Source organism: Mauremys reevesii, linkage group 1 (assembly GCF_016161935.1).
Source record: "Mauremys reevesii isolate NIE-2019 linkage group 1, ASM1616193v1, whole genome shotgun sequence".
Taxonomy (NCBI): Eukaryota; Metazoa; Chordata; order Testudines; family Geoemydidae; genus Mauremys; species Mauremys reevesii.
Genome location: NC_052623.1, coordinates 159,767,830 through 159,787,593, shown reverse-complemented (window position 1 = coordinate 159,787,593; position 19,764 = coordinate 159,767,830). Strand labels below are relative to the sequence as shown.

The window sequence follows — 19,764 nt, the reverse complement described above, 5'->3', positions numbered from 1 at the left end:
GCCACAGACACTTACTCTAGTGCCATGAACAAGAAAATAAATCAGCATTGTATCATGGAGATGAATCATTGGATGAAGCACTGATCGAGAGGCGGCTTTGGGATTTAGACAGCATTGATACTCTGTCTGGTCCTAGCTCAGCAAAGCTCTTAAGCACATCTTAACTCCATTCCCCTTCGGGGAAGTACTTTAAGCATGTGCTTAAATCCCATTACAAACCATGGAATGTAAGTATGACTTTAAACATTAAACTCATGATTATATGCTTTGCTGAACAGGAATGGTTTGCGGAATTAAGGCCTTAATAAGGAATGGAGAGTATTTGATGGTGATGATCTTCTTTACTTAAGCTGGGCTGGTTTTGAATGCTGAAGGTCAGTTCCCATTTCTCTTGTTACAAGGACATTAAAATAGGCCCAACAAAGAAAGTAACAGAACTCCACTAGCCGTCACTTTCAGCCCCCAACTAAAACCTCTCCAGTGCATCATCAAGGATCTACAACCTATCCTGAAGGACGATCCATCACTCTCACAGATCTTGGGAGACAGGCCAGTCCTCACTTACAGGCAGCCCCCCAACCTGAAGCAAATACTCACCAGCAACCACACACCATACAACAAAAACACTAACCCAGGAATCTATCCTTGCAACAAAGCCCGTTGCCAACTCTGTCCACATATCTATTCAGGGGACACCATCATAGGACCTAATCACATCAGCCACACCATCAGGTTCACCTGCACATCTACCAATGTGCTATATGCCATCATGTGCCAGCAATGCCCCTCTGCCATGTACATTGGCCAAACCGGACAGTCTCTATGCAAAAGAATAAATGGACACAAATTAGATGTCAAGAATTATAACATTCAAAAACCAGTCAGAGAACACTTCAATCTCCCTAGTCACTAGACTACAGACCTCAAAGTTGCAATACTCCAACAAAAGTCTTCAAAAACAGACTCCAACAAGAAACTGCAGAACTGGAATTAGTTTGCAAACTTGACACCATTAAATTAGGCTTAAATAAAAACTGGGCGTAGATGGGTCATTACACAAAGTAAAACCTATTTCTCCATGCTAATTTTCCCCCCCTACTGACACCTTAAAGACTAACAGATTTATTTGGGCATAAGCTTTCGTGGGTAAAAAACCTCACTCCTTCAGATGCATCTTTTGTAGTGATAATCAGATGCATCTGAAGAAATGACTTTTTTTTACCCACAAAAGCTTATGCCCAAATAAATCTGTTAGTCTTTAAAGTGCCACCGGACTCATTGTTTTGGTGGATACAGACTAATGCGGCTACCTCCTAATACTTTTCCCCTACGGTTACTCACACCTTCTTGGCAACTGTTGTAGTGATGATCAGGATGGCCCATTTCCAAAAGATTTTTTTTCCTCTCCTGCTGATAATAGCCCACCTTAACTGATTACTCTCATTATAGTTAGTAGGGCAACATCCATTTTTTCATGTCCTCTGGGTGTGTGTGTATATGTAGATCTTCCTACTGTATTTTCCACTGGATGCATCCAATGAAGTGGGTTTTAGCCCACAAAAGCTTATGCTCAAATAAATGTGTTAATCTCTAAGGTGTCACAAGTACTCCGCGTTCTCAAGTAGGAGTAGAGAGGTTATTTTACCTCTGTATTTGGCACTGGTGCAACAACTGCTGGAATATTGTGTCCAGTTCTGGGGCCCACAATTCAAGAAGGAGGTTGATAAATTGGAGAGGGTTCAGAGAAGAGCCATGAGAATGATTAAAGAATGAGAAAACATGCCTTATAGTGATTAATTCAAGGAGCTCAATCTATTTAGCTTAAAAAAAAGAGAAGGTTAAAGGATGAACCAATTATAGTCTATAAATACCAACACAGGGAACAAATATTTAATAATTGGCTCCTCAGTCTAGCAGAGAAAGATACAACACAATCCAATGCCTGGAACTTGAAGCTAGATGAAGTCAGGCTGGAAATAAGGCATAAATTTTTAATGGTGTGAGTAATTAACCACTGGAACAATTTACCAAGGGTCATGGTGGATTCTCCATCACTGGCAATTTTTAAATCAAGACTGGATGTTTTTCTGAAAGATCTGCTCTAGGAATTATTTTGGGGAAGTTCTATGGCCTGTGCCATACAGGAGGTCAGACTAGATGATCACAGTGGTCCCTTCTGGCCTTAGAATCTGTGAATCTATGGGAAAAGGTAATATGCAGAATGATTCTTCATTCCCTGAGGGATTGGCATGAATTTGAAATAACGCTCCACAAAAAGTTATGAGCTCTCCTAACGGATCTATTACAATTGACTCAAACAACTGACACACCAATATTGAAGGACATGCTCTGTATGGGAGAGAGAGAGGGGTGATGGCACATGTAAAGGACAGTTTAGAATTGGTGAAATATAAAATTGAAAAAGATATTAGATAGGAAATTTGTGATCAAAATTAGTAACAAAGGAATAAATCTAACAGTAAATCACTTTTGTTACAGACTAAACTCAAAGGAAAGAAAGATGAATGATTTATCAAAGAAAATTCATGGTAATACACCTGATAAGTACTGTGTTTGTGGGGAGACAAACAAAGGTTATCAAGGAAGGTTTACATTGTTGTCCAAAAGGGTATGTCCTTCCTACAAAGGGCTAGGAATGCCGTGGAAAGTGGGGGTCTCCTGGACTGGGTAAATAGAAATGCTGAGGGGCGGGAGAATCTAGGGGCACCTATTCATTTCATTATTTGAGTATTAAGAAAAGAGATATCAGTAAGCAGTTAAAAGAAGGCACTTAACAGAGCACATTGGGCAAATTTAGAGAATGAGTGAGCAGGGCCCCATGTGTTGTGGTATTAGGAATGAGAAAGGGAGAAAGAATGGGCAGCCCTTCAGGGCACCCAAGCAGCAACAAGGCAAGTGATATAGTAAAAGAGAAACACCCCAGGCCCCAACCCACAGCTCCACCTGGGGGTGGTCTCGCACAGAGTGATTTTATGTCACTACTGCACTCTTCACATTCCAGTGCCACTGTGTGCTGAGCTAGTCCGCTGTTGCATGTCAGAGCACAGCCTTTGAGCAGCTCTCGCCTGTGCCTGCTGCCAACAGCCCCAAGGGGAAGCTGTGGCAACCAGGGATCCCCTTAGCACAGGAATCTACACTGCAGTGATCATTCTGTGACTGGATAAGCCCCCTTTTTTTTAAAAAAACATATTAAGGCAGCTTTGTGCTGCTGGAGCACAGCCAAGTGGACTTTGGGGGTGGGGGGAAAGGGGGGAGGTGAAAAGTTCAGCAAGGGAAGTGCCGAGAGAAAGGCTCCTACAAGAGTTGTACTGCAAGACAGTGGGCTAGGACCCTCTACGCAGGTGCTCCATGACTTATTCCACCAGAGCTCGGCACAGATCATGGAGGAGCCACCAGGTTTTGTGGGCAAACTCTTCCCCTGCTTCACTTGTAAGAGGAGCTGGGCAAATCCCATCTCCACACCAGGTAGAAAAATGTGTAGGAAATACTCTGCTGGGAACCTCACAATTTCCTGTCACCAGTACAGGAATAAACCTACAACGAGGAGGGTCTAGTATATTCAGATTCGGTGAAAGGCACCCTCCAGTCCTACGAGTCTATGATTCTATGACCCTTCTAAGGTCCAGCACGGCTCCCTGGAAGTTGTGCCATCACAGGGGTGTCGCAGTGGGATAAGCACCTTCTGGCCAACTACAGCTTCAGAATCATGGCATCTAAAAAGAGAAGAGGAAGGGGATAAGATGAACATTTCTATTCTGAAGAGTTCATTTACTCTTGCTCATTGGAGGATTTCGCTGCTAACCCACCTATTTTCATCTCCTCCCTCTGCCCACCATTTTGTTTTAGCACTTTCAGGTCCCCCTGCAGGCACAGGGAACCCTGTAAATGAAAAATTGTTAGTAGTCTAGCCATTAGTTGGCTGACACACCTGGGGAAGTTAGCAATAGGGAGTGGCCCTTCTCCCTTGGTTCCCCAGGCAGCCTCTTTGCATCTCTGTAATGTCATCCTTGCCTGTCCTTGGATTATTCCCTTGGCAAAATAGCATTGAAACATTCTCTCATATGGTCCTGAACTTGCATCATGGAACAATTTACTGGGGCTCTCCCCTCCTGCCTTGAAATTCTTCTCTCACAGTCCTTGGCTTGTGGAAGTGTAAAATCCTTCTGTTCCATGATAAATTCTTCAAAAGGGAGGTACTTTCTCTGTACTCCTCACTATTCTCTCAGCAGCCTAGTTTATGCCCTAAGCCTCCTTTGATCATGGTATTGCTCTACTCAGCACCTGAAAAAATATACCGCCACTTCCCAAGAATTATGGGCAGCTAAAGAAAGCCACAAAGCTGCCCCCATCCTGCAAGATAAGAAACATGCACACTGCATTTTCCCTTTGAACTTCCATTAGCCTTTCTCCTATATAGAAGGGTCTCATATGACTTCAGAGTTCGTACTTTGGAAAGGAGATCGTTCCTGACCATTAATGCTTCGGCACCACGCCAAAGAGTGGCATTCAAGTAAGACAAAGGCAAGGGCTCAGTGTCACTCCTTAACTGTGCCAAAAGCAAGGCGTGGGGGAAAGCCCTCAAATGACAATGCAGTTTGGAGAATGGAAGGCGCTATACAAATAAGAAAGTCAGGCTGGCTTTCCTCATTAACCCTTACAGCTGGCATCTTCCAGACAGCCAGAGAGATGCACTCTAAGGAGGTAAGCATAGACATATGGATCACTATGTAAGTATAGCCAAAGGGTAACATTTTCAAAGTGCCTACATGGTTTAGGATCCTAAGTCCAATAACTTTCAATGGTACTTAGGGCCAGAATTTTAAAGGTATTCAGACACCTAAAGATGCAGGTAGCTCCCTAGTTGGGTTTTCCAAAGCACCTAGGCACCTAATTCCTATAGGCACCTAAATACATTTAAAATCTGACCCTTAGGACCCTAAGTCACCATTGAAAATGCCTTTAGGACGCCAAGTCAGCTAGGCACTTGTGAAAATTCTACTGTTTTCCAAATGTTAATGTTACATTTTATTGCTAGGTATTACTGACATTAGTTTTCTTTTTTTTTCTTTTCTTCCTTTTTTTTTTTTGCATCCCCCCACCCAGTGATGAGCTGCCAAAATCTTAACAACCGTCTCCCTATAAAAAGTTCTGATTTAAGGGGGGGGAGAGCGGGGGAGAGGCCAGGGAGAGATCGTCGTGGGGCCGGAGGCCCCTGCAGGGCCTGGGCTAATTGCCCCACTTGCCCCCTCCCCTCTCCTTTGGCCAGCCCCGGAGCTTGCAACAGCCCCCCACCCACCTTGCTGGACCATTCAAAACGTGGCAGCAGGACGACTCCAGAGCTCAGCTGAGCTGCCCAGCTGGTGCCGGCGGCTGGCCACGCTGCAGCTGGGGAGAAGCGGGGGAAGGGCCAGGGGAGCCTCAGCCTCCCCAGCTGGGAATCCTGGGAGCAATAGGATGGTCCGGCCCACAGACCGGAGTTCTTTGCCCACCCCCTGGCCCTTTAACAACCGGTTCTCCACGGAGGTCTAATTTTAGCAACCGGTTCTTGAGAACCTGTGGGAACCTGCTCCAGCTCACCACTGCCCCCACCCATTCATTCCCTCGCCACCTCCTTTGCTATTTCAGGAGCAAGGAATTGATGGTGCGCCCATGAATAGCTGAGATTGGTTTATAGTTCTTAGGGGATTTTCTACAAATATTTAGAATTCCAGGGCTTTTCTACGTTCACACACTTCAGTAAAAAAAAAAAACCCAACAACAGGCACTTTTTATTGTGTTAACTTTCTCATCTCTCCTCCCTGCTCTTCTGCCCACCCTCCTCCTCCCTCTAGCATCATCAACACTCCCCCTCATCCACACTTATAACCATGACATCACCACCACTGATTCATCCTTCCTTCTCCTCCTCCTCAGTCCCCTCTTGCTGTTTCCTCTATAAGAGTTTTAAAATCCACTCTGCCTCTTCCTCTCCCCCAGGGCTTTGCTCCTTTCTCACCGTAACTGTTTCTTCCTTCTCCCCACCCCACTCCTGACTACCCAAAATGTCACTTCCCTCATGTGCCTTTCTCTAGTCTCCCATTACACTAACCAGCTCCTCAGGTGCCTTCATTGGCTTCTTATCTTTTTCCACATGAAATTCAACCTTATGCTCTCACCTCAGGGATGAACTTGGTGATCTAGCTTTTATGATTTTCAGTGAGTAATAGATGTCAGTGTTTTGCTTTGTTTTAGCATCTTACTGTGGCAGAGCTCAGTTCCAAAGTCCTTCTCACAAACAGAAGACATTTCAGAATTAAAAATGTCTTCTAGGAAAGAAGCCTGGCTATTCATTTTAAAGACAGCCAACACAAAGTAACGTCTCTCCAAATTGCACTCAGCTCTTCAGACTACTTATTCCAAAGTTGGTTGACAACAGAAACCACCAAATCAACCAAACAGAGGCTGTGTTTTGAAATGGCCCTCTCAAGGGTGAAGAGATTCTCTCTCCCGCCAGCAATATTCCTTTCCAGCAGGGCTTCTAAAAACTGTGTTTGGATCTGTGGGTAGTTCCAAAAATTCTCTCTAGCAAAAGAGTTGAGGTGTAGGGGGAAATTATTGCCCCTCAGATTAAAGTGGACAAAAAAGCCAATGCCACAGAATTACCTTTGGTCACTTTTCAACCTGTGTGACTTTAATCTATGGGAATGGGAAGAGAATTTGGCCCAGTGGTTCCCCCCATTTATTGCATCAAAAGCCATTCAGGATTTAGATGAATAAAATGGTACCTAATTCAAGGATTATACGTAGTCTGATAGATAAAATGCATCTTTTTATATTTTCCCATATAGATTGAGAACTGTTCAGGGCAAGGGCCTTGTTAGTGTACTACGCTAAATTCTGGTTCTGTTGAAGCGAATGGCAAAACTACCATGGATTTCAGTGGGATCAAAATCTACCTCTCTGTCCAGAAAGTGCTGGCACTACCTCAGTAACAATATTGCACACTCTGGATTGACTGCAGCTTTGCTAAGCCTTTTTCTGTGTACACATCATTTATAAGGACAACTACAAAAATAAAGCGGCAAAGTTACAAAAGCAAATATCTAATACCACTAGATTTTACGTGCCTCTTAGCCCTAAAGAAGAGCCAAGTGTGTAGACTGAAACAGCTTTACACAAAGTTCGTTTTAATGACTTACATTAGTACAATCCCCACTAACCACTCATTTCTCAATGTTACTGCAGCGCCTCAAGGGCCAGAGGCTAAAAAAAGCCACAGTCAAACAAACAACTCAGAGTTCCAAGCTTCAGTGAGTCCATTATGTTTCTTTGCAAACACAGTTTTTATTTTGTTTTTTTAAACAAAAAGCATGGTAGGTCAATCCTCCTCCCACCCCCTAACCACCGATTTGGGGCTCAATGCTGCAAGGTACGGAGTATGCCGGAGAAATGTCCAGGGTGGGATTCACAGGCACCTACATCCCCCTTAGCTGTCATTTTACATACCTAGGTCCAACATTTAGGCATTGCTGGCATTCACAAAACCCCTGCTCAGCTGCCACCTAAACCTGTAAGCACCTAAAATCCCTAGACACCTACAGTTCCACTTCTAAAGTCCCCAGAGTGCCTACATTTTGGTAGCTGGGCATGCACACAGTCATGACACTGCTCAGCAGCTCAGTGACTAACTCACACACAACTATGCATTTCCACACCTATCTTGCCTTCAGGGCCTAGTCTGATAGGCATGCTCAGATGCATATAAACTGACGCAAAATGGCCAGAGGAGAAGGAACCTCCCCCACTTCTAACCGCTGGATTAAAAGCTAGAGCACTCACCCGCATGACAGAAGTGTGGCCAGGCCAAACCTGAACGGCACTGTAACCCCACCCACCAGGGTGCCACTTCCGAAGTGGGGAGCCGGAGCCAGGCCCAAACCCGCAGGACAAGAGCTGTCACTCTGGGGTGAGTTCAGGGCAGGCTCAGGGCTGCTGGAACCATTTTTATAGTGCAGGTGCTTAAAACCACTGAACAGAACTGTACACCCAGTCTATGATGGAAGCAGACGTTTAGTTGCTATTATTGCTTCAAGCCAGGGGTGTTGTTGTACCCCTAGTTCCAGCACCCTGGGCAGGCTCGCTCTCCAACCCCCTTCCCTTCCCTTCCCTCAGGGCTCCCGTCAGTTTTAAGTTTTCTGTAAGGGTTTGGTTCAGATTTTGCCCCAGCCCCCAAAAGCTTCTGTGCAGCCCTGATTAAAGGCTTTCATTGACTGGGAGCTCAGTCTACTTATCTTGTCAAATAGAATCATGGTATAAGTACCTTCACAAGGAGAAGATATTAACTAGCAGAGAGTCCTTTAATAAAGCAGACAAAGACATAACAAAATCAGTGCCGGGAAGCTGAAGCTAGACACATTCAAATTAGAAATAAGGCACTTTACCCTGGCTGGTTTTAAAAAAAAACCAACCAAACAAACAAACAAAAAACAACCCCAAAACAATTAACCATTTCAACATCTTACCAAGGGATATGGTGGAAGTCTTCAGATCAATAGAGGCTATCAGTCTTCAAAGTATGCCATAGTTAAACCAAAAGTGGTGGGTCTGGATGGCAAAGGGTGCAAGTCTATGGCCTGTGTAATGCAGGAGATCAGATAAGAATCAGCTCTAGGCTTAAAAATCTATGAACTGAAGCTGTTAAAACATTTAAAAACTTTTCTGGGCATATTCAAAATGAATTACGGAAGAACAGCTGTAGTACAGCCTAATTCCAACAATGGAAAATTTAAAAAAGGTCTACACGTCTATGTGTACCAGGATTTTCTAGGACATCCATTACTATAGTACATACATGCACCCTAATTAAATGTAGAAAGCACAGGTTTATCCCCAAAACTGTTCTGCTACACCATATGTGAATGTATGGTATATACATGGCTGTTGCAGAAAAAATTGTCACACTATATATAATAGGTTATATATTCTGATATGATCTACAATCACACTTTCTGCTTGGGTTTCTTTCTACTGTATGTTGGTTTCTGAAAACACCTCTCCACAAACAGAATTCATTTAAACTTGCTTCTCTCTCAGGCACTGTATTCTTAGCATGCATATTCATTACATTGATTTATTCTGCCATTACGAGATACCTGGTCCTTTGCTAGTGCTGTAGTCATTTGCCAGCAATTATTTGCAATAGAACAGACAACATGCTTGTTATCTGGAAATATTTCTTATCTATTGTGTTCCGTCAGTGTTACCCTGCACTAAAATAATATATCTGTTCTCAGTAAGTCCCTATTCAACTGCTATGAGAGATTTCCCCTGAATGTTTGGTGAGAAGCCTGAAACAGTGCATGCCAGAAAAATACCACTTTGATGAGCAGTATTTGGTCCCATTTTATGGTGCCGAGACAGGTTCAAGGGCTGAGTTCTCTCTTTAACTTATACAGTCTCCAAAGGCAAACAAGCTAGTAGGTTTCAGCCTGGTAGTTTCACCTTATTTTGACACAAAACAAAAGCTTGACGTGAATGTTCCGTCACAGACAGCTGTATCTGGCTGCATGATTAATACTGTTTTTACTAAGCCTATGACCCAACGTGATATTAAAATCTTCCTGGTATCTCTTATTTATATAGATATAAAAGTTTTACAAGGGAGTGAGTGGGGGAGAGAGGTGTGAAGAGGGAGAGTCCACATTTGGACCAAAGCTGGTTTTATTTAATAACACTGGGACTGGGTCTTGGTTCCAGTTAGTTAGGGCTAGTCACTGGTGGTCTTTTAGAGGAGCTGGATTCTGACCTAAGAGCACAGGAAGAAGTAGTGAATTAGGTACACTGACAAGGGCAAAGGGGACTGTGATTTGCTCCACCGTGTCACTTTCTTCTTCAGTGGCAATTCAGTGGCAGGTCCTTCCCTCCGAGAGGGACCCGCTGCCGAATTGCCACCGCAGAGCCCAACGTGCCGCCCCTTCCCCTTGGCCGCCCCAAGCACCTGCTTGTTGAGCTGGTGCCCGGAGCCGGCCCTGCTTGTCAGTGAGTGTTAGAACCATGCAGGGAACTGCTGATGCATTCCTGCCTCAGGTGGGGCTCATTAAGTCCACCTTAGGTATAACAGAGGTGGGAGTAGTTCTCTGACCAAAGAGGAAATGAGGATATGGGGTGAAGCAATCCTCAGGAAGTGTGCTTAATGCTGCAGTTTATGTTGGGAAAGGGAGCTGTGCCAGAAATTATGCGACAGTTACCCAGAAGTCACTGCACCTGTGTGGGCGTAGGTCAAAACTGCAACACTTCAGAACACAACTCAACACGATTAGCAGGGGCACACTGATCCATTCAGCCTGAACCCGGTTCTACCCACCAGTTCCTTTAGGAATGTTTCAGTTCTCTAATATAGGCCTGGCTTAATAGTGCCCAGGGCTTCGCTTTCCTTGCTCATTTTAAATTTGGTAACCCAGTGCCAGGAGCGACAACTATCTACAAAATAATAATCATAGTTTCTGGTGGTTGCATCTTTAAATGGCAGAAAAGCCAGATATTCCTTTCGTTAAGCTAACATAATATCCCCCATTGAAAATTCAAAGAGGCAGACCCAAATGACTGCCAACGCAAGCAGGGGCCAGAAGAGGAGATCATTTTACTGAAATAGTGAAAACACATTTGACAAAATGGCCTAGCACTAGCATTCTGTCTCCAGGCTGACCCCACCAAGGAAGCTGCTGCAGCTTATGTGGCTGCTTTCAGCTCTACTTCAATACTGACCAAAAAAATCTGTTATGACAGTTATGCAATGAACTGAGCATAAGCATGGGGTCTGAAGAAAAACTTTAAAGGCAGGAAGCAGCATTTATATGGCAGAAAACCATCTAATAATAAGCACTCATTGCCCCTGCATGCATAGAAATACCAAGGGGAAACAATGGACTTTCTATATTTAAGTGACTCATTTTCCCTCAAAGTTGACGAGAGTGTTGAAGATACATATTTTTCCAGAGTGATTCACCCAGAATGGCCACTGGGTTACTAGCTGAGTTAAACTACTAAGCTAAGGGATGAAAGCTAATGTAAGGGCCAAGGGACTTGGAATGTACCAGCTATTTGCAGGATAGCTATGGCAGACATTAACACTCAGTTGTCTCTAGTAAATCTTAAATTGCTTTGACAGGGGGCAGATTGGGAGATGTGAATGGCTGTGTCTTTCAGGGAAGAGTTTCATTTCTTGGCAAGGGGGACAGAGTCTGGGGAACTGGCTAGAGTTGATTTAAAAAAAAAATCAATAAAGCATATGTTTTATGGATGAGTTAACTGACTTTGAACTTTTGCGTGGGTGAATTAGCCCAATTCAGCAGCATAGTTAAAGAGTTATGTTACTTCCATCTCATTGTCAGGATTCTGTCTCCAGACTAAGAAAAGAAGTTCCAGATAGTTACCCACACACTTTAACACAGGAGAACTTGATAGCTCAAGACATGAATGATGGAATGTGGAATCTCCCCCATCTCAGCTCAAATCACTCCCAGAGCAATTTGTAACCAAATGTTGACGCATAAACTGGCTATTTGATGACCTCTATAAACTGAGCTGTTGGCTTCAACATGGTTCCCAGCAGACAGGTGTCCACATCACAACTGGCACAGAATGGCACTCTCAGCAGAAAGTACAAAGCAAATGGTGTCTAATCTCTCTTTAGAAGTAGTCAACCCCTCAAGCACAGAGCTTGGGACAGCGAGGGGACGCTTTCATTTCCAGTACCTGTGCTGCGTCTAGAAGGTGAGGGAGGCAGTGTCTGTAAGGTGGGGTTGTATAGGTTAGCCATCCACACAATAGGATGGTTCTGAATCATTTAGAAGGTCACACACACACACACACCCCATGTCAAAAGCAAGTATAGAGGAGAGATTTGAAAGAGAACAGAACAGATTAGATCTCTAATTTCAGTCTCCCATAAAAATTGTTTTAAAGCAGTTTGACTGATGAGGGCCCATTTCTCTGGCTCTATTTCTGAATCTTCATTCAGGATTGGGTTCAGTTTAGTTAATGTCAGCTACTTAGTTGATGTCGCCACGGAGAGCTTGTCTTCAAGAGGAACCTGCTCTCCGGCTTCCATAAAGGGCACAGTTAGAGTCATAGTTTACAACCGTGAATAACTGCAATGCAACATATAACTGTTAAAATCAGTGTAAAAAGCAATCCTTTGGTAACTTGGAAATTATTTCACGTTTAGGCTCAGATCCTACAATCAGCTGCATGCAGTTGGGCCCCTGAACCATGCACGAGCCCCGGTGAAGTTAGTGGCGCTCTCTGATGGTGTAAGTGTCCACCTGAAAGGATCCAATTGCGGGGATGGGGGCTCATTCCTTCTGTGTGAAGAAAATTCTGCCAGTGAATTGGCTGATATAATTAATAGTAATTTGTGTACATTCCTGCCAGAGGTAGCCAAGACAACTTTCCGTACATTTTACGGGGATGTTCATCATGGGTGTCCCATTGTGGTGCAGCCCTTGCTGTGTAGTCATATGAAGAAATGAAAACTAAGCCAAACCAATTTAAATCTAAGGCCAGCAGAAAACTGTTCTTTGACGAACAACCCCACACCCACCACCCTGGATGAAATCTTGTGGCTAAAGTGGAGGGATGGGAGTCAGGAGACCTGGAGTCTAGTCCCAGTTCTGCCAAAGATATTCTGTGTGACCTTAGATAAATGATTGAACTGTTCCTTTGAGCCACATCCTCTCACTTCACCACAGAGGCTGAGAAGCCACAGGAATCCCTTTGGTTTCTCCATCTCTAGAAAAGGGATAATAATTCTAACCTGACAGCTAGCACTGGATGAATTATTTGCAGCAATTTGTTCTGTTTACAAACTATTCACAAGAATACCTAGATTGTTACAAATTTATTCATTATTAATCATTATTTGATACATGCCTTATGTGAACATATTTCATCCGATGGATGGTTGGCAAACTATTCACTATGACAGCTGCTTGAAGCACTTATTCTATGCAATTAGTCAATTAAGTCACAATACTGTTTCTGCTCGCTGACAGGATTATGTCCAAGTCCACAAAGAACTTTCAAGATGACAACATAGCCAACAATTTCATATTTGCACAAATATTCACTATACTTTTCCTTTTTACAAACAATTTTATATGCAAAATTTTGCTCACACAAATGGTTGTGAAAAGTAATCAAAGGAGTCGCGTTTGAATACTTTTGTGCAGCATCCAAGCACCAAGGGGGTTGGTCTGGTGGTAAAGACACTGGCTGGGGACTCAGGCAAATTAGGTTTAATTTCTGTTGTAACACAGCCTTCCTCTGTAACCTCAGACAGGTCATTTAATTTTTAGGTGCCTTGATTCCCTCTCTGTAAAATGGAAACAATATGGACCTACCTCAGAGGTACTGAGAGGATCAATACATTAATGATTGTGAAGGGCTCAGATACTACAATGATGGAAAACAAGTATCTAGATAAGGTAAGGCTGGAGACTTTACCACATCTGTTTCTAAAAGAACTTGGAATGCTTTGTTACGTAATGCAGAGGTACAATTTCTCTGCTGAAACAGTAATAGCTGATACTTTTTAAATTATTGCATAACAGGCTGTGGTTCTCCACAACAAACACAACAACAACTAAGAACATTTATATGAAATGGCAAACATATATTGAAAATATAGGTGAACTAAAAACTGAAGGCAAATTGTCTAAAACTGGCCTGGCCTGGCTCTGAGAACTAAGTTACAACTGTATCTGAGAACTTTCATTTATTACTTGCAATATATAGCCTTTCCTTCTAGAACACCTCTTTGTGGGAGAGATTAGCAGTACAAGTGCAGCATATTTCTGCTGTGTAGAAGTGGCTTATTTTAGAATAACGGACGTCACACATTGGCCCTGCGTAGAGCACTCCTTGGAAAAGGACCACAGAGCCACTTAACACCAAAGTAAAGTCATGAAGCCCATTGAAACTGAAGTCTCTTTACAGTGCAAATACCGAAGGGGTTTCTTACTTGTGTAAAGCTGGACAATTGCTCCACTCACACAAAATGCTTACATGTTGGCTATGCAGGAGCAAAAGCTCACCACTCACATCATAGAGCATGAACATTTCAAGGTGAAATCCTGGTGCTGGAGAGAACTTCTGTGTTTTTATGAAATAAAGTAGTTTGAGTGAAAAGGAATTACCTACAAACCCCTAGAGGCATACATTGGGGGGTTAGATACAAATGCAGGCCACATTTTTCTCTTTAGAAAAGTGGAGTCCTGATAAATTTAGACACATCGGGCCTGAGTCTCTGCTCCATTAAATCAATTTTATGGCTGCATAATGCCAGTTAATTCAGTGAAGTGACACCAGTTTTACATGATATGAGGAACCAGGTCCAGATTCTACACATGGATATTCACACTGACATTTCCTCAAACTCTTACACCATTTTTATAGCAAGTATATATTAGAAGACTATGGAGAAATGTAGTATCAGGAAAAGGCTTTGATCAGGCCAAACCAGCCCAGCCTTATTTGCTTGGATTATGGTATTTATTCCTACCTTTCAGTCTTTGCACTGTAATTCTTCTGTTCTTCTCTAGGAAAACAAAATCTCTAGGCCTCTGATTCATACATAGGGAGTCAAATGCTTGCTCTGATTATTTCTTCAATATATTGACAATGAAGCAGTTGTGCCTAAGATCACTACTGACTTGTCATTTGCTAGGGGCCAGATCCTCAGCTGGTGTACATCAGTGAAGTTCTGTTGAAGTCAATAGCGCTATGCTGATGTACACCAGCTGAGGATCTGGCCCCTAAGGTTTAATGTTCATTTCATTTCTGAAACCCTCACTAATATAAACATTTCTTTATCAAGCTCACTGAGTCCTCTCATAATTTTGAAAAAACAAAACAAAAAAAAAAAAGGCCACACCACCACCCTCTTTTAGGTCTTCTTTGCCCGTGAAAACATGGCCAAGGACACACCCTCGATCTGTCCTCATCATTTTATTTACAACTTTCAGGCTGGTTACTCACTTTGCTGTTGTCTCTCCGAGGATGTGGCAGCAGGACTTTGTATTTCTACGGAATTTCCCTCATCTGAGGAGCAGGGGTGGCAGGTTTGTATAATTTTTGGTGGTGCTCAGAACGGGTCGAAGCCCTGCCCCCACCAGCCTTGTAAGCCAATATATATAATTTTTTTAAAATAAAGTAAAAATGGACTGGAAACAGTAAGCATTTAACAGTTTTCCTGTATTGCACAATCTGGGGTGGGGTGGGGGAAATGAGGGCTCTGGCTGGGGATGAGGAGTTTGGTGTGTGTGGGGGGGGTCAGGGCTAGGGCAGAGGGCTGGAGTATGGGGGTGAGGGCTGTGGGGTGAGGCCAGGGATGAGGGGTTCAGGGTGCAGGAGGGGGCTCAGGACTGGGGCAGAGGGTTGGGATGTCAGGGGGGATGATGGCTCTGGATGGGAGTGCGGGCTCTGGTGTGGGGCCAGGGATGAGGGATTGGGGGAGCAGGCTTCCCTGGGGCTGGGGCCAAAGAGAGGGACTCTCCCAAGCCCTCTCCTCACCAGCAGCAATGAGCTCTGGGGGAAGGGCCCTCCCCTCCCCCAGCAGCACACTCACCTTGCACCACTGTCACTGCACGTGCTCTTAGGGCCCCTCAGGTCCAGGAAGCCCCCTCGCCTCCCCTGTGGTGGGTGCCGAGGGGGGGGGGGGATGCCATCACCTATGCACCTCCTCCCCCTGCAGGCAGCAGAGCAGCTGCCGCCGCAGCCTGCCGTCGGCACCGTTCCCTTTTGTAGCCAGCAGGGAGCAGCGAGGAAGCACAGTGCAGAGCTGCAGGGCAGCCACCTGCTGCCCTGGGACGGACGCTCTGGGGGAGGCATGCGGGGGTGGCAGGCTGGGCCGGCGGATGCTCCAGGGGAGGGGATGCTCTCCGGGGGAGAGACCCGGCCCTGAACATTGGTGGAGCCCAGCCACCATGCCCTGAATATTGGCGGAGCACAGGCACCACAGGCCCATTTAACTTGCCGCCCCTGCTGAGGAGCTCAGAAGGGTTTGCAAACATGTGCTCAACCTCAGTGCAACACCCTGGGAGGTTCCGTTCTAAGACGTGTATATTTAGGATTCCTTTCCGTCATCATAGCCAAAGGATGGACTTGTGGTTACAGCACTAGCTGCGAACTCCCAAGGTCTGGATTTGATTTCCAATTCTGCCACAGACTCTCTGTGCTGTGTTGGGCATGTCACTTAATTCTCCATCTGTGAAATTTGACATAACACTTGCTGTATTCTCTATTTAGGCTGTGAACTCTTCTGGGCAGGGTCTATTCTTTACTATATACACACACACAGGCACCACCTAACACGATGGGACCCCCAACTGCAGTTACAGAAGGGAACAGCTGCTTAATGGTATAGCCACATTACATGACCCCTGCACATTTCTACCTCCTCTGGTGCAGAAACCACAGAGCACAAACCAATGTTCCTCTAAGCTCCATGACATTCTGCTGTGCTTATTATCATGAAATGTGTTTGCTGTGGCGGCCAATGCCCAGTTCCACACTTCCCTTCAGTTAAGCATGCCTCCTGACTTCCCGTGGAGCCCCCAGTGCTCATTGTTTGTGGGGAGGGGCTGTCAGCAGCTGCAGGTACATAAATGTGTGTGTGTGTGGTGGTGGGGGGGAAGAAATGGGAGCAGGGGTTTGGGCTCAGTAGCTGCTTCTCTTCTGCATAGCCTCATCATTCTCCACTGCCTTGACCCTTGTCGAGTCATTTCTGCTGTTCCAAGTGAGGGAAAAATGCTACTACTGGTGTAAGTGAGTGGAGAATTCTGAGTCAGCGGCATTTTAGAGTCACTATTCACAGATATAAATCACTTCCCAAAGAGCAAGGCAGTGGGGAAATCAGGCCCCAGATGCACTTCTATTTTAAGCATGCATTTATTGCCACCTATGGCACACAGTGAAGGGAAGCACAGGGCCCCAGGTTTGTTTGCAGATGTGTTTAATTCAACACCCTAACTGGATTATACTTGAAAAAGGCCCAGGTCTTGTATCTGACTTGCCTGCCATCAAAATGCCCTTACTGTCATTCCCTGGCCCAGAAACTGCACTGCCGTTGCCGAAGGTCAGCGAGAGCTGAGGGAGTTCAAGACCCTCCCATGAGGCATTCAGCACCTCACAGGATCAGATCCCATGTGCAGCGACAACTACAACAGAAAATGGATTTAGAACCCATGTACAGGGCCACATCTTTAGCTGGTGTAAATCAGGGTGCTCCACTGACATCAACGGAGCTACACTGATTTGCACCAGCTGTGAATCTGGACGACAGGCTCCAAGACTGGGAGTTGTATGAATACTGGAAATAACTATGCAAAGCATTTGATGAATTCAGATGCACTCAGTAGGGGCGTGTTTTGCGAAGCCTCCTGTTACATCAAAGATCAATTCCGGGATAGCTGTGACGTGTCCCTATTGCTAGTGGTTCTAAATCATCCTGGTTTAGGTCAGCAGCTGATTCAAGTGTCAGGCAGCTGTCACATAATTAGATGTCTCTTCTGGGTGAAGATGTTTTAATTTTAGCAATCTCACATACTTTGGGCATGCTCTGGATCTGTGCTGCCAAGGTTAGAAATGGGTGTTTTCTGACTGAACAGCTGTGGGTATCCAATCTGGCGAGGGCTCCTTTGCTTTGGATAGGCCATAACTCATTCTACTTCACCTTTGGACAGTGGCAGATACACCGTCAAGCAGGGTGGCAGTGAGTCATCTGCCTTGTTTGTTTTGCCTTGGCTTGAGGTAAGAATGAAACCACCAAGCAGGGAGATTAACAGCAATGATGATGCTTCCCTGTTCAGCCCAATGGCAATGCAACACGCGAGGGAATACACGGTACATGGAGTGTTCAGCTGTTAACCTAAACCAGGAAGATTTAGATCTGCTGATAATGCAGCTGACTTCTATATTCTGCAGTGAACAGCAATGGAGAAAATATGATGCTGGGTCACAGGATTACAGGGCCAGAAAAGGAAAGAGACACAAGCAGAGACATGTTGGAAACAAACAAGGCAAAAAGTTGCCTGGGTATATTTAGTTATTTAAAACAGTAGGCACCTAATCTGGGATGTTTCACAGGGCACCCAGGGCTGCAAGTCACCTTGTTGCCACCTGCCTCCAGTGTAGGGAGTCTTCCCTATGCCAGCTGGGCGTTAGCTCCCTAACACAACCAGCCTGTCAGTCACTCACACTCTCCCCTCTGGGCTCTCCCAGACTTGCCCTGGCCTTGCAGGTTAGCAACAGATGCACCCCAGCCCCGAAGGCCCTGCAAAGTAGGGGTGCCCTGGGCCTGACCACTGGATACCCACAGAAATCCCAGAGCCGGTTCCCAGAGGAACAGTGTACCCCAGTTTACCAGCTTTCCCTTAGCCCACCACTCAGCATTTGAGTTCAATTCTAGTAAAACAAAAAGGAAAATTTATTTAAAAAGAAATAGAGATTAAAATAGAAACATGCGGGAGTGATGGAAACAAGTGGTTACACACAAAAGAAAAAATCATAAAATGCGAACTGGGGCCTACACTCATTAATAGTGACCTTTCCTGGCTAATAAAGCAGATTCTCACCCCATGGTTCAGGCTTTTGCCGGCCCCAAGGAGCTAGGACCCAGTCCTTCATGAAGTATCCCTCCCGCCTCATCAAGGTACCGCCTCAGTGACTGGATCCAGGGTGTCTTTCTCCACCCTGTGATGTCCTGAATCAGTCTTTTGTCTTTATTCACAGACAGGGTGCTCCCCTTGCTGTCCTATCATTCCTCTTCACTCCCAAATGGTTTTGATGTTTTCAGTTTGTCTTTGATGGTTGTCCATTGACTTTTCTGAATTAGTGCAAAGGGAAGGGGTGGGTGTTAACTGAGAAATACATTACACAATCGGCTAGCCAGGGAAGGGTGACAACTCCCTCCTGCTTGGATGGGTCACCACCAAAACATACGATTCCCTGGTGACTCAAATTCACTCCAAGACCATAAGAACATAATTTTCAATATAGTTACATTATTCTTTAAATACCAACCATGCACACATCTCACAACATCTCACACCGATTAGGCGTATCAATAAGTTACAAGGTTTCAGTAGCGCCCCTCACATGCTACTCTTTATGGATAAGTACCAGACCTGACAAACTCACTACACCTGGGACCAGAGTTGCTTGTAAAGAACAGTGAAACCTTTGCCAGTTGGCCCCAGTGTTCCTGTGCGTCACACCTTCTTGTTTATTTTATTAATAATTTGCACCTATGGCATCTTTCAAGGAACTCAAAGCACTGTACAAACATCCTAATATGCCTGTTAAGTAGGGAAGTATTATCCCTATTTTTCTGTTGGGCAGAGGCACCAGGGAGCTAAGCACACACAGCTCCAGATGAAATCCGTGGGCGTGCCAAACGCTCAACAACCCTGCAAATCAGCCCCCACATGGCTTGAACTGGGCTCCCAGAAACCGAGGGACCCAGAACTAATAGACACTTGCTAGAACTTTGGCCTAAATGGCTTTCCCATGGTCACACAGTGAGTCAGTGGCAGAGTTGGGGAACAAAATCCAGGAGTCCAAGTGCCCAGTCACCTTCCCCAACCAGGTTTGTTTGCAGATGTGTTTAATTCAACACCCTAACTGGATTATACTTGAAAAAGGCCCAGGTCTTGTATCTGACTTGCCTGCCATCAAAATGCCCTTACTGTCATTCCCTGGCCCAGA

General features: G+C 44.9%; 1 long non-coding RNA gene across 3 annotated transcripts in view; it reads right to left on the bottom strand.

Moving 5' to 3' along the window:
* LOC120369140 overlaps positions 1 to 19,764 on the bottom strand; it is a 29,308-nt gene that overhangs the window by 2,845 nt on the left and 6,699 nt on the right. The window contains exons 2-3 of one of the 3 annotated variants that reach the window (XR_005582951.1): positions 8,523 to 8,633; positions 3,560 to 3,734 (exon numbers count right to left, since the gene is read on the bottom strand). This is a non-coding gene — a long non-coding RNA (uncharacterized LOC120369140). Of the gene's footprint in view, positions 1 to 2,513; positions 3,735 to 8,522; positions 8,634 to 19,764 lie in introns of those variants that run through there. The other 2 variants (XR_005582946.1, XR_005582952.1) reach the window with 2 other exon arrangements.